This window comes from Eucalyptus grandis, chromosome 1 (assembly GCF_016545825.1).
Source record: "Eucalyptus grandis isolate ANBG69807.140 chromosome 1, ASM1654582v1, whole genome shotgun sequence".
Lineage (NCBI taxonomy): Eukaryota > Viridiplantae > Streptophyta > Magnoliopsida > Myrtales > Myrtaceae > Eucalyptus > Eucalyptus grandis.
In genome coordinates, this window is record NC_052612.1 from 8,690,296 (window position 1) to 8,703,093 (window position 12,798).

The following is a 12,798-nucleotide window of genomic DNA, read 5'->3' on the forward strand; positions in this document are numbered from 1 at the left end:
TGGAAGCCCTGGTCAAGCCGGGAGGGCTTGGTCGAGCCAAAACGACGATAAATGAATTTGCATGAATGCCGGTTATTCATGAGCATGATATGTTGATATGATAATTGACAAGCCGATGGTAGTTTTGGCATGGATGGCATGTGTTTAGATAAAGCATAACATATGATTTGTAATTGATCTGCCATTGACACCTTTTTGTGAATGTTGTACTTGCTAGGCTTTGATGATGAAATGCTTTCCTAGTAGAGAACTAGGAATTTTACTTACTGAGTTTCCCCAAAACTCATCCCTCATCTTTCAATCTTATAGGAATGGAAGTCTCTTATCAATTTTGGGAGCTGCAGTTACATTAGAGAAGATAAGATTTCCCTTAGCCTATGTGGAAAGCTTATACTATGATGTAAAAAGAAAAGAGAGTCGTAGAGGAAGGGCTTATAAAAGTATTGTTATAATATAAGTCAATGTGTTATGTGTGATGTATGTCTTAGTCTTCTAGCTGTTGTTTGTTCGAGCAGGTTATTTGTTCACGTTTTCGCATGTGCATGATAACAAAATAAAAAGAGTTGGGATAGCGATGAGTTTGAGACGTTGTGAAAATAACCCTTGCTGCTTATGACCCTAGGGATGGAGTTGGGGTTGTGACAATGCCGTTTGATGCCGTTTAAGTTAGGGTAAGGCTGTTTAAATTGGAGTTTGCTCTTTAGAATAGATATAAGAATATTATATATAATATTATTTAATATATATATATAGAGTTATGGTTGGTCTGAGTTGGATCAATCCTAAACTCTCAGGATTGATGATCAACCGTATGGTGCTCACCCCTACTCACGTCCTCTCTCCCTTTCACCCTTTTTTCTCTCTTTCTGGTGTTTTATCTTATTTTTTAGCTTTCTTTTGTCCTCTTTCTCTCTGGCTATGTCAGCCTTTTCCTCTCATGAAGACAAGTTCTCACCTTCTTTTCCTCCGATCATGAACAAACTCACTTTTTATAGACTTTGCTTCCTTCCATTTCCCCTTTTGAAAGTCTCCCTCACTGTCTATTCATAGAGAGAATAGGGATATGCTCAACTAGAAAATGGCTCCATCATTCAAAATTTAAAACCTGTTTAAATCTCCCTCCACATTCGGATTATATTCTATTTGTCACATCTTGAACCTTGGGCATGCGCACATCCCTCAGCGGTCGATTAAAAATGCGACGTCCTAGGACGCGTAGACGACCCATTCTTTTTATCTTTCAATTAAGCACATGCGGATGCAAATTAAATAGACACCTGGCCAACAAACAAAAAAAGGATAGTAAAACATGCTAATGATTTTCAAACTATGATTTATATATATACCAAGTTAACGTAGGCGTTTATATACATAAGTCTGTCTCAAAAAGAAAGTCCTAGGTCACATACACCCCGGACCCAACCGACTCGAGTTCTGGATCCTCCATGACACCGTCCGATATATCGATGTCTATGGGGTGACCTACCTATCCATCTAAAGTCCTGGTAGGCGATCCATCAAAACCCTTCAAGGGACCCTCCCGAGCCCCGTTACGTTCGTTAATGAACTGCGCCTTGAAGCAATGGGGTACCAAATGAAGGAGGCCCTCATCAACCCAAATCATGGTCACCACTAACTCGAGAGTCTGAGTGGTCCCAGGAATGGAGAAGAAGGTAGACTCGTAGTCCATTTCCCATTGAACCCCAAAACAAACGGGACATATCTCCATACTAAGGACCTGAAAAAGATAACCAAGACGAGGTGAGATAAATCTTAGTGAGTCAAAACCCTAAACCCCGATTAGAACGCAAATTCACCTCGAAGGCGGTCCTAAACACGCACCACATGGAACTCACCTCGCATTGGCACATCCCTGCATATTAGTGCGTCACATATGCATTTATAGATACTACAAGCATAATTAATAACCGGAACACATAATTCTCGTCCTTCACACAATCACATGGGTCATTATTATAAGGTAAAACCGTTATAATACATCCCATATTGTACCACACAATTTTACCCCATAATCAAGCGCAATAGCATAACCATTCAGGCGTGTTGCGATTATTATGATCCGTCGGTCATGGCCAACTCAATAGTCGGCGGTCATTTGGTGTAACCGGGCATCATCCCACTCCGTCAGGCATGGCAACATTTAGCACTACACGCCGAAACAACATTCCATAAAGGAGCATTGGCCCGACCTCCACCATGATTGGCATCCATTGACATGGGGCATTTGAACTTAATCAAGTATCAACTCCCCGACTCGTCGGGTGACGGGTTTTGATAGTGACCATATGAGCACATACTTAGCCAATAACACCATGCTTTGCATTCAAATACTTTGTTTTCAAATAATGAACTTGGCCAATTTTCTTCGTATTAAAAATTCCCAGTAAAATAATTGTGCGTGGTCATATATTTAAATCGAACCATTAAACATAGTACGCTCTCATTTTAAAAATTTATGATTTTATATAGTACATAAAAATTGGCGTCAAAAAGCAACACCTAGTATATTTCTATTTAAATGCACATAAAATCAAGTTTTGCAATAATAATTGACAACTACCATCAAGCAATCAATTGCACATATAAGCCATCAAGTTCACGTATAAATTCATCTACAAGAACAAGCGTAAAATTTCACGAAATAGCTAATCCGTAACTAATTATGCTAATTACGATTAATTAAATAAATTGAGATTAATTAACCTAACCATGGTTAACTAACCTAACCAAGCTAACTAAACTAACCAAACCAAGTTACTAACCTAACCAAGCTAGTTACATTAACTTATGATTAACTAACTAATTCTAATTAACACTAATCAAACCCCCTAAGCGCAATTAACAACCTAATCAAGGATTATGGAGTTAACTCACCAGATTAGAACGGTGGCGGGCTCACGACGACAGTAACGCGACAGCGATGAAACCCGAGACTACCGTATCTCAATTGGAGGCTCGACTGAGGTTGTGATAGCCTCTCAAGCTCATGGCTAAGGATGGGGATTCGGTTCTGTGGAGCTGATCCCGGTTGCTGGCGGCCTAGTGGGTAGAGGCATGATGAGCTAGGTGGCTGCTGGACATAGGTGGTGGTGCTGGGGTTGGGTGGTGCCACGGGTGGTGGCCGGTGATAGGCTGAGGAGCTGGGCACGAGGCAGCTGGCGGACGCACCTCGATTGGACACTGGTGGCTAGGCAAATGCGGTGATGGAGGCGTGAGGCGAACGACGACTCGGTGGAGGTGTGCTGGACGGTGGTGCGGTTGCTGGGGTGATGTGGCGTGAGGAATGATGGTGGCTGTAGCAATAACATAAAGGAAAATGGCGAAGGAGAAGTGGGGAAATAAGAAAATGGAGAAGAAGAAGCAAAAGCTGTTGGTCGGCTGCGGTTGGGGGAAACTCACGCACGCGTGGGGGGGGAATTGGAGAGAGAGAAGGAAAATGAAAGTCAAGGCTACAACCAATGAGGAACTTGGTAAAATATCAACTCACTCATGACTATGCCCCCAAAGTCTTCATCCTACAATGTCAATTGCTCAACCAATGAGAAATTAGTCCTAATTTCTCACAATTAAACCATTTTGGGCAGCTAATGGTGCGTTTCGTAACAAATCTGTTTAAAAATTGTTCTAAAAAACAGAAATAGAAAAAATATTTCTATTTCGAGGAACAATTTTGAACAAAAAACGTGTTTGGTAAACTTGTTCCAAAAATAAAAAATGAACAGAAACATGTTTGGTAAATTTGTATAATTTTTTTATTTCTTTTATTTTTTAAATATTTTTATTTTATTTTTCTATTTTCTTTCTTATTTTTCTTATTTCTTATTTCTTTTTCTTTTTTTCTTCTTTTGGCTGGTCGCCGGCTTTGGCCATGGCCGGCGACCGGCCGACAAGGGGCCGGCCTCGCCCGGCCACGGCAAGGCTCGCCGGCCGTTGGGCGAGCTCGGCCTCGCCGGATTTGGGTGAGATCGAGCTCGCCTAGCCTGGCGCGAGGTCGAGCTTCGCTTGGGGCCGACGATGCTCGGCCTTGCCGGGGTCGGCGACGCTCCGGCGAGGTCGCCAACCCTCATCGGCCGATCGCCGCCCGGCCGAGGCCGGCGACCGGCCAAAGAAAAAAGAAAGAAAAAAGAAGAAGAAAAAAGAGAGAAGAAAAAGAAGAAGAAAAGAAAGTGTTTCTAAATTTTGTTCCATAAACAAGAAACAACTTTTTTTTTGTTTATTGTTTCTATTCCAAATGTGTTTCGGGAACAAAAAAATAATTTCCGAACAAAAACGCACACAAACGCGTTTATGTTCCTTTTTGTTCCCAGGAACAAAAAAAACAAAAAGTTGTTTAAAAATAGAAAAAAGAAACGAAAGCAAACGCAGCCCAAATAACCCAATTATCCTCCCATCCGTTTCATTTCCTTTTCTTTTTGTCCAAAATCGATTTTTCCGCAAAATTCCACATTTCCTTTTCTTTTTGTCCAAAATCGATTTTTCCGCAAAATTCCAAACTCGACGAAAATTCGCCGAAAGATGAGACAACGTCTTATAAATGAATAGTGACATGCTCAAACGTCCAATTCCCGAAACCGAATTCAATTTCGTGTAAAAATCGACCGAATGCGATTTTAGAATGACCTAACCTATTAGGTTGCTTTTAGGGATTTTTGCGCATTTGACTCATGGTCGAGAATTTTCGATCCACGTTTGTGCATCTCCGACTCGTTGACGATGTTCAGTTGTCATAAATCGTGAGGTTTCAATTTTGTGTTCTGAGTATAATATCGATAGAAAATCGGGTTATTGCCATTCAATGTGAATTCACAATCATGCGGAACCACCCGCAATTCGACTACGTGATTCCATCAAATCGACCTATACATGTTCGCTAATCGATTATAATGGTGTCGTATTGACCCTTACCGATTATTATGGTCGAGCGGTCAATTTCCAGTCAAATTCTCTAGTCTGTCGTGTTTATATCCCTTAACAACCTCACCTAAGAGACTAGTTAACTCGTGAGGGGCCAGCTCCGAGCACGTCAACGAAACAATCATTTCATATAATCAAAATAGGGTCAAAATTCAAGATGTCACACTATTACTGATATTTTTATTCTCTTTTTCTTTTTTATTTTATTTTATATATTTTTAGAACAATTTAAAATTAGATAAGTTTGATTCTAAATATTATTGCTACCTAAATACTATGTTATGAGATGCTTAATATAATTTTGACATTGTTATGTGATGAACAAGTAGGATAGTCAAATTTTAAGTGTCAACATCCTGTGTATGCTCATAGCAAATCTAGACATTTCAAGTTGAATTGTCCAAGCATGAATGGTACAGACAGCACCTTTTTAAAACTTGATTATCTCATAAAAAAGATGCACAGAAACCTGTTACACCTCCCCAGAACAAACTATAGAACAACAAGCTTAAATGAAAAACTCATTAAAGAATCTATCATTTGTACAAGATATAACTAATAATCAACAAAACATATTCAATCATTCACCTCCCCACGGCTTGAGCCGTGAGTCTTCCAGTGATGCTGCAAAATTTGTTAGACAAAATAGTCTCTTTTCCATCAGAAGATATAGGAAACCCAATGATGAATTCATCCACCTCCTGCTGATTACCGCGAAAGCATTACTCAGAGGAGTCCATGTCTAGCTTACCAACGACAACAAAGTCAAATTACTAACTCAAGGATGCAATGAAAATCAACAATAAAAGACAAAAAAAAAAGGATGAATTTCGACTTCCTTTTTTGCAATGTCCAGAAGCCGCAACTCTAGCTTCTGTGCTCACAGCCCCAAAACATTAGAACTCACTAATCTTACTGTTAAATTCACCAATGAGCACGATGCACAAACAGTTCATAGATCACAACGGGAAAAGCTAGGCATTGAAGTTTAAAGTCAAAGGGCAAAACAAAGCCTTTGCTAGAGCGACGACGGTGCGAGGCGATCCCAATTTTATCCTAAGGGAGAACCCTCCTCGCCACTTGGATTGATCTTAAGGCGAAGGGCATTAGGAAGAATTAAAATTCCTTTCTTTTGGGATTGCAGCGGCACGGGTAGACCAAGAAGCATCGAAGCTAGTATGCGGAACTCGGGTTTTTCACAAGAATTGCTCATGCAAGAGGAGCAGGCTTCGTGACTCTGATTGGAACAACCATTCAGGTTTGGGAAGAGAGCCTCGCTGCCATCAGAGTGATATTCCACGAAATGCCTACACATGGGCGACGTGTTCTTTCAACAGGCTACAATCACTTTCCCTTGGACGAATTGCGCCAATATGAACGACACTAACCTCAGATGATAGTAAGTGGAGCTCGCGAACAACAGACTTGAAGCCTTCGGATGACTTAAAGCTTGCAGATGATGAACTTGTGATAGAAGAGATGATGACAAACGACGAACTGAAGCTCGCCAGGGGCGACGAGGATCAAGCAAGAGCGATATGTTTAAGCAGCCAGGGAGAGGAAGGAGGATAAATGTGGAAATTTGAAAATCCTATCCAATTTGGAAATTTTTTCAATTTTTTACCCAATTGTAAATTTTGAACAAATTACCCTTGTTCTAGTTGCCAGTTTTTTTTTTTTTTTTTTGACAGAAACACACTTATATATTGATTATAGAGGAAGATTACATCCTCTAGCTAAAGCGTCCGCATACAATAAATCCAGCAGTTCCAGTGGAAGAGAAAGTGTAAAATTTTGGGCCGAGTGAGCTAACTGGGCTTTGGCAGTCTAGTCAGCCACTATGTTAGCTGATCGGCGACAGTGCCGCAAAGAGAGAAAGGAGAAATTCGATAGCCAGAATAGGGTTTCGTCAATCACTGGCCTTTGCTCCCATGGTAGTCGGTGAATACCATTCACTATCTCAACAAGCTGAAGACAGTCAATCTCAAGATCGATTGGAGTGTTTTGGAGTCCTTGATGATGAAGATGTTGGAGAGACAGATTCAGCGCATGGAGCTCCGATTCGAAAGGTGAGTGTGCTGGAAAACATCGGGAGAAAATGTCTGTAATGTTACCTCGATCATCTCTGCAAATACTGGCCATAGAACCTTCCGATTTTCCCTCTTGATAACTACCATTGATGTTACATTTCAGAACACCCTTTGCCGGAGGTCGCCAAAGTTGATCGGGTTGAACAGCGTCGAGGCCAGAGCTTGATTACTGAAAACGCATAGAATAGAGTTTGTCGTGAAACTTAGTCATTTTTTCCTAGAAGTTTCAACCTTGTTGACTATGACAACAGTCGCGACTATAAATAAACAGACTCGCGACTATGGCAGGGCGGTACGCTCTGCTCTCTCACGGTCCATACTCTAATCAAAAGACTAAAGGACCCTACTGAAGATTCAAAAGGCGAGCACTGAAATGAGAAAGGCTTGTAGACTCGTGAGGCTGAACGACATATTCTCAAACGTTAGCGCACACTAGAAAGTGCTTCGAAAGGTGTCAGTAGGTGCGCGGAGCCAGAGCCCGGCATGTTCGCCCGCTGGGTCGAGTGTTCGCCCACTTCTCGTTCCTTTTCAAAGTCCTTCCGGTGTCTAGCATCTTCCGCTCCTAGTCATCCCACCGACTCCGGATATCTCAGTCACTTCCTCAGTAGCTGGGGCTTGACTATGAGCTGTAGTCTTTTTTATGACTTCTTTCTAGTCTTCTTTTGACTTGACTGCTTTTTTTTTTTTTTATCCTTTTAAGGTATAAAGTTCCAGGGAGTTCTTTTGGGAGCATAAGGTGTGGAATAGCTAGGATAATTGTTAATATCAAAAGCGCGTTGGTCAAATGAGAAGGCACTAATGAATATTTGGTTGACTAATAAGTTCTGGCCCTTATTTAAAACTGACTTGGCCACATGGGACTTTTATTTGGAATAAAGTCTACTCTAAACTTTCTTTAAAAAAAAAGGGGGCCACATTTCACACCCTTAATTAGAATATTTCCTTAAAAATAGAACTTGAGTACGCAATTATTTATATTGGCCCATCGAAAAGGCAACTTTCATCTCATAGCAATGTAAAGGAAAACAAAATGGGAAAGTATTCTATTGGATCATCCGAAGTGATGACGTACTTCATATTCATTAGAGGATACATAGGATTTGTAAACATGTTTGGACGATGGTGCATTAGAGGTTTTCTAAATTATCCTTTTTGCACGCCTACTCTTTCTCATTCATTACGAGCTAAATCCCAATAAAGCAAAAAACAACAAATAAACAAAAAACAAAACAAAGAGAGTGTGACAGTAGGGATCATTCGATCTGCAATATCCCTTAAAATTGTACTTCTGAAGACTCGATTGCTTTGCTGATAGTTATTGAGCCTAATAGCTCGGACGAGTAAGCTTGAGTGCGTGCGGATAATTCTCGCGCGACGAAATGCATGGTGGGTCGTAAATTGGGACCCATACGCATGCACGCCAATGCTGCCATGATGATGATTACCACTTTCTTGGCTAGTTGGCCAGTCGGAGGAGGAAGACGTGGATCGAGCACATCCTTCAACAGCAAATTTGGGTTCTTCGAGATTGTCGATGTTTGCATCATTGATAAAGTAGTCAGAAAATCCCCTGGATGCTTCCCCATCATAATCTCTAGTGCCACTATTCCAAAGCTATACACATCGCATTTGTTAGTTACCCACATTGTCATTGCTAACTCTGTTTTTCACGAAAAAACAATGCATTAATGTTTTGTACAAAAATTCCAAATTTCTTTGATATTATTAATGCGAATGACTTTTCAAAATCTATACTTGCTCTTCTAAATAGTCTTGTGAGAATCATTTAATGAATTCAAATTTGAGAAGATTGTGAGAACAATTTGAACAATTCTAGATAATATGTACATGTGAAATGCATATTTAGCTTTGGTCATATGGCTTACCAGGCGCCATGTAGCCATAAGATCCGGCCACTGTGGTCCAATTCGACGAGCCTGAATTCAAGAGTCTCGCTATTCCGAAATCTGAGAGCCGAGGCTCGAGGTCCAACTCAAGCAAGATGTTGTTCAATGTTATGTCCTAATGGACGATAGGTGGTGAGCAAGTGTGATGCAAGTAGGCGATCGCATGAGCTACGCCTTCAACAATCTTCACCCTTGTACCCCAGTCCAGTTCAACTGCTCCTGTTCCTCCATACAAGACCTTTGTCAGACTGCCTCTCTCAGCAAACTCATAGACCAAGAAAATGCAACCCCTCATGGAACAGAACCCGTGAAGCTTGATCACATTGCGGTGCCGAACCTCGGTCAACATGCGGATTCATTCTCGAAACTCTGGAAGTTGACCGCTGGTATATTTCCGGATTCCAATGCATTTAGCTTTTTGACAGCGACGATTTGGCCACAGGCCAATACGGCCTTGTAAACGCTCCCGAATCCACCTTTTCCGATGCAGTACTCTTCGCTGAAATCATTGGTGGCCTTGGCGATGTCACTAAATGTGAACTTCCCCAACATTTCCCATATGATCTGCTCAAATTTCTCGTGCCTTTCAAGACGCTTGATCTCTTCGTTGAGAAGCTTGTTTCGCCACTGAAGTGCCCTCAGAATCACAGCAATTAGAATCACTAGAAGTAGTAAGTAGCTGGCGCCAATGCTCACTCCAACCAGAATTTTTTTTCCATGGTGGGTCGATTTACAGCTCCTGCCCCAAGGAGATAATCCAGTCGTGTTTCAACGCAAGCCCAAATTCCCGATAAAAGCACTTTCAGGTGCTTGTTGGAAGATCCTAGAACTAGGAACTGCACCCGTCAGCTTGTTGTACAATAAGTCTATGGAGCTTATACTCTCCATGTTGGAAAGAGAAGCCGGGATATTGCCCAACAAATTGTTATGCGAAAGATTGAGATTTTCTAATTTAGTAAGCTTTGCCAAAGTAGAGGGAATTGAACCTGCCAGGGAATTGTGGCTCAGGTCTAGGAGTAACTGTAGCGTGGACAACTTCCCGACCTCGGATGGTATGTGTTACCTGACAGATTGTTGTTGCTCAAGTTTAAGCTTAGTAAATTCTCAAAATGCGCTAGCTCGTCAGGTATGCTACCACTCAACGTGTTCTCCGACAAATCAAGATAACTGAGCTTCAATAACTTTCCTAACGAGAAAGGAATATCTCCAGCCAAATGGTTGCTGCTCAAGTTCAGACTGAACAACTCCCCTAGATCTCCTATCTGGTCAGGAATGTTCCCTGTCAATTCATTGCTGGATAATGCCAGGACACGCAACTGAGACAATTTCCCAAGCTCTGATGGGATGCGGCCCGAGATTTTGTTACCATCTATCTGCAGATTCGTGAGATTCATACAGTCTCCCCATTGTGCCGAGAGATTCCCAACAAATTGGTTGTTGCTAAGGCTTACATAGACCAAATTCGGATAAACTCCAAATGCGCTCATGATATCTGCAGTAAACTGATTGTTGTCTAGACGGACTCTCGTTAGCCCCGAACAATACTTCAAGCAATCGGGCAGCGGCCCGGTGAAGTAATTCTTAAGGACCGCGAGATATTGAAGAGCAAACCGCTGCATAAATCTGGCGGTAGTTCTCCAGTGAAGCTGTTCTCCGAAAAGTCGACATCACTCAGAGAAGGGCTATACTTGCCAAAATCACGCGGTATTCCTCCCGAGAAATTGTTCATGAACAAAGATATCCCCCGTAAGTTAGCAAGGCGAGAGATGGTCTCGGGGACCTCTCCATAAAGCTGGTTCATGCTGAGGTTGAGATCGATCAACAATGTGAGATTCCCGAGCTCCAGAGGAATAGTCCCTGAGAGCAAATTGTTGTCCAAGTAGAGGTAATTGAGCTTGGTCAGGCTTCCGATTTCGGGCGGAATTTGCCCGGAGAGATTGTTACTTGAGAGGTCTAAATGGAGCAAATTCTTGAAGCTCCCAATCCCAGTAGGGATGAAGCCGGAGAGTGAATTGTTGTCCAAGTAAAGGTAATTGAGCTTGGTCAGGCTTCCTATTTTGGGCGGAATTTGCCCGGAGAGATTGTTACTTGAGAGGTCTAACTGGAGCAAATTCTTGAAGCTCCCAATCCCAGTAGGGATGGAGCCGGAGAGCGAATTGTTACCCAAGTAAAGGTATCTGAGCTTTGTTAGGCTTTCGATTTCGGGCGGAATTTTCCCAGAGAGAAAATTGTACATAAGCTGCAAAGAAACAAGTTTGGTCCAATTCGTGAAGAAGTCAGGCAGTAACTCACCTGACAAGCGATTCTGCGAAGCTCCAAATTCCGACAATCTGACCAGATTGGACAGTGAGAGAGGCAGCTCCCCAGAGATCGAATTCTCGGCAAGGGCTAAGGTGCTGCATGGCAACGTTTCTGTTCCTCAAAATTTCTGTTCTTTGGTTTCCCGGAACAAAAAAAGAACAGAAACCTGTTTGGTAACGCCAAGTTGTTTTTCTATTCCCGGGAATAGAAAGTTAGCCCGGGAATAGATTTGGAGTAGAAATGAGAAGCAAAAAAAATTTGCTTATTGTCCCGGGAACAATTTCTAGAAATAAGCTAATTTTCTTTTTAATTTTCTTTTATTTCCTTTTCTTGCCGCGACCACCGTCAACCGCCCGGAGCCATCGCCCACCGCCACCGCCACCAGTCGCTGGCCGCCGCTGCCGCGGCCACCGCCGGTCGCTGTCCGCCGCCCGGTCGCCAATCACCGGCCGCCGCCGGTCGCCCGCCGCCGGTCGCCCGCCGCCGCCGCCGCCGCTGCTCGACCGCCGGCCGCTGACCGTCACCCGGCGGCCGGCAGCCGGCAGTCGTCGGTGGCCGATGGCTTCCAGCGGCGGCTAGCGGGCGGGCGGCAGCGATCCGCTGGCAAGAATAAAAATGAATAAATACAAACAAACAATTGTTACGTTACCAAACGCATTTCTATTCTTTTTCTATTCCAAGAGTAGAAATTTTATGTCGTTACCAAACAGGTTCTTTTACTCAGAAATTGTTCCCCAGAGCATAAATAGAAAAGAACCATTTCTGAAAAAAAACTCTTCCCGGGAAGAGAAGCGTTGCCATGCGCAGCCTAAGTAGGTGAGGTTAGAACAGAGCCCGAGCTTCCGAAGGGATCGAAGAGGTCAACTCGTTTAATCTCAAATCAAGCTTTTCAAGCTTTCTCAATTGTCCAATGGAGCGAGGAATTGGCCCTTCAAAGAAATTGCGAAACAGGTCCATGAACCTGAGCTGGAATAGATTGCCGATCGAGGACGGTATTGGGCCCTCGAGATTGTTGTGGCTGACGTTGAAGCAGGTCAGGTTCGGGAACAAAGCGAAGTCAAGAGCATCGAGTGTGCCATTGAGGCGTGAGCCTGGGAGGCTGATCTCCGAGACTGACTCGCCATTGTTGCAGGCAATGCCAGTCCAGTTGCAAAGATGGGTAATGTTGGTGAGGGACCATGAGCTTAGAGAAGACGGAGGAGGAGGAGAGAGGGAGTTCTTCCATTTGACAAGGGCCTGAAATGGAAGCAAGGAGAGGAGACAGAGGAAGAGAGGGTGGGTTGCAGTTGATTTTGTCATGCCTAGCGAAATCACTCTCGTGGTTTAGGGAGTCGGTCTCACTTCGCCTGAGCGCGCGCGCGCACAAGGAGTCGTATATAATACCGTTTTGTTGTTTAAATAGTCGAGCACCTTCCTGGGAAGATGGCGCATGCAATTTTATATATTTCTTTTGCGTCTTTTGTTCCTTGACCGTGAGTTTTGGTTCACCGATTCCTTTCACATTAGTCGTTTTTCCAACCTTCTTGGATGAAAATTCACACGTAGCTGCCTCCAAATAAATAAAT

The 12,798-nt window shown here is 42.9% G+C and overlaps 1 pseudogene; it reads right to left on the reverse strand.

The window, feature by feature from the left end:
• Positions 1–1,486: 1,486 nt before the first annotated feature.
• Positions 1,487–12,532, reverse strand: LOC120295275 (annotated as a pseudogene).
• Between the last annotated feature and the right edge of the window lie 266 nt (positions 12,533–12,798).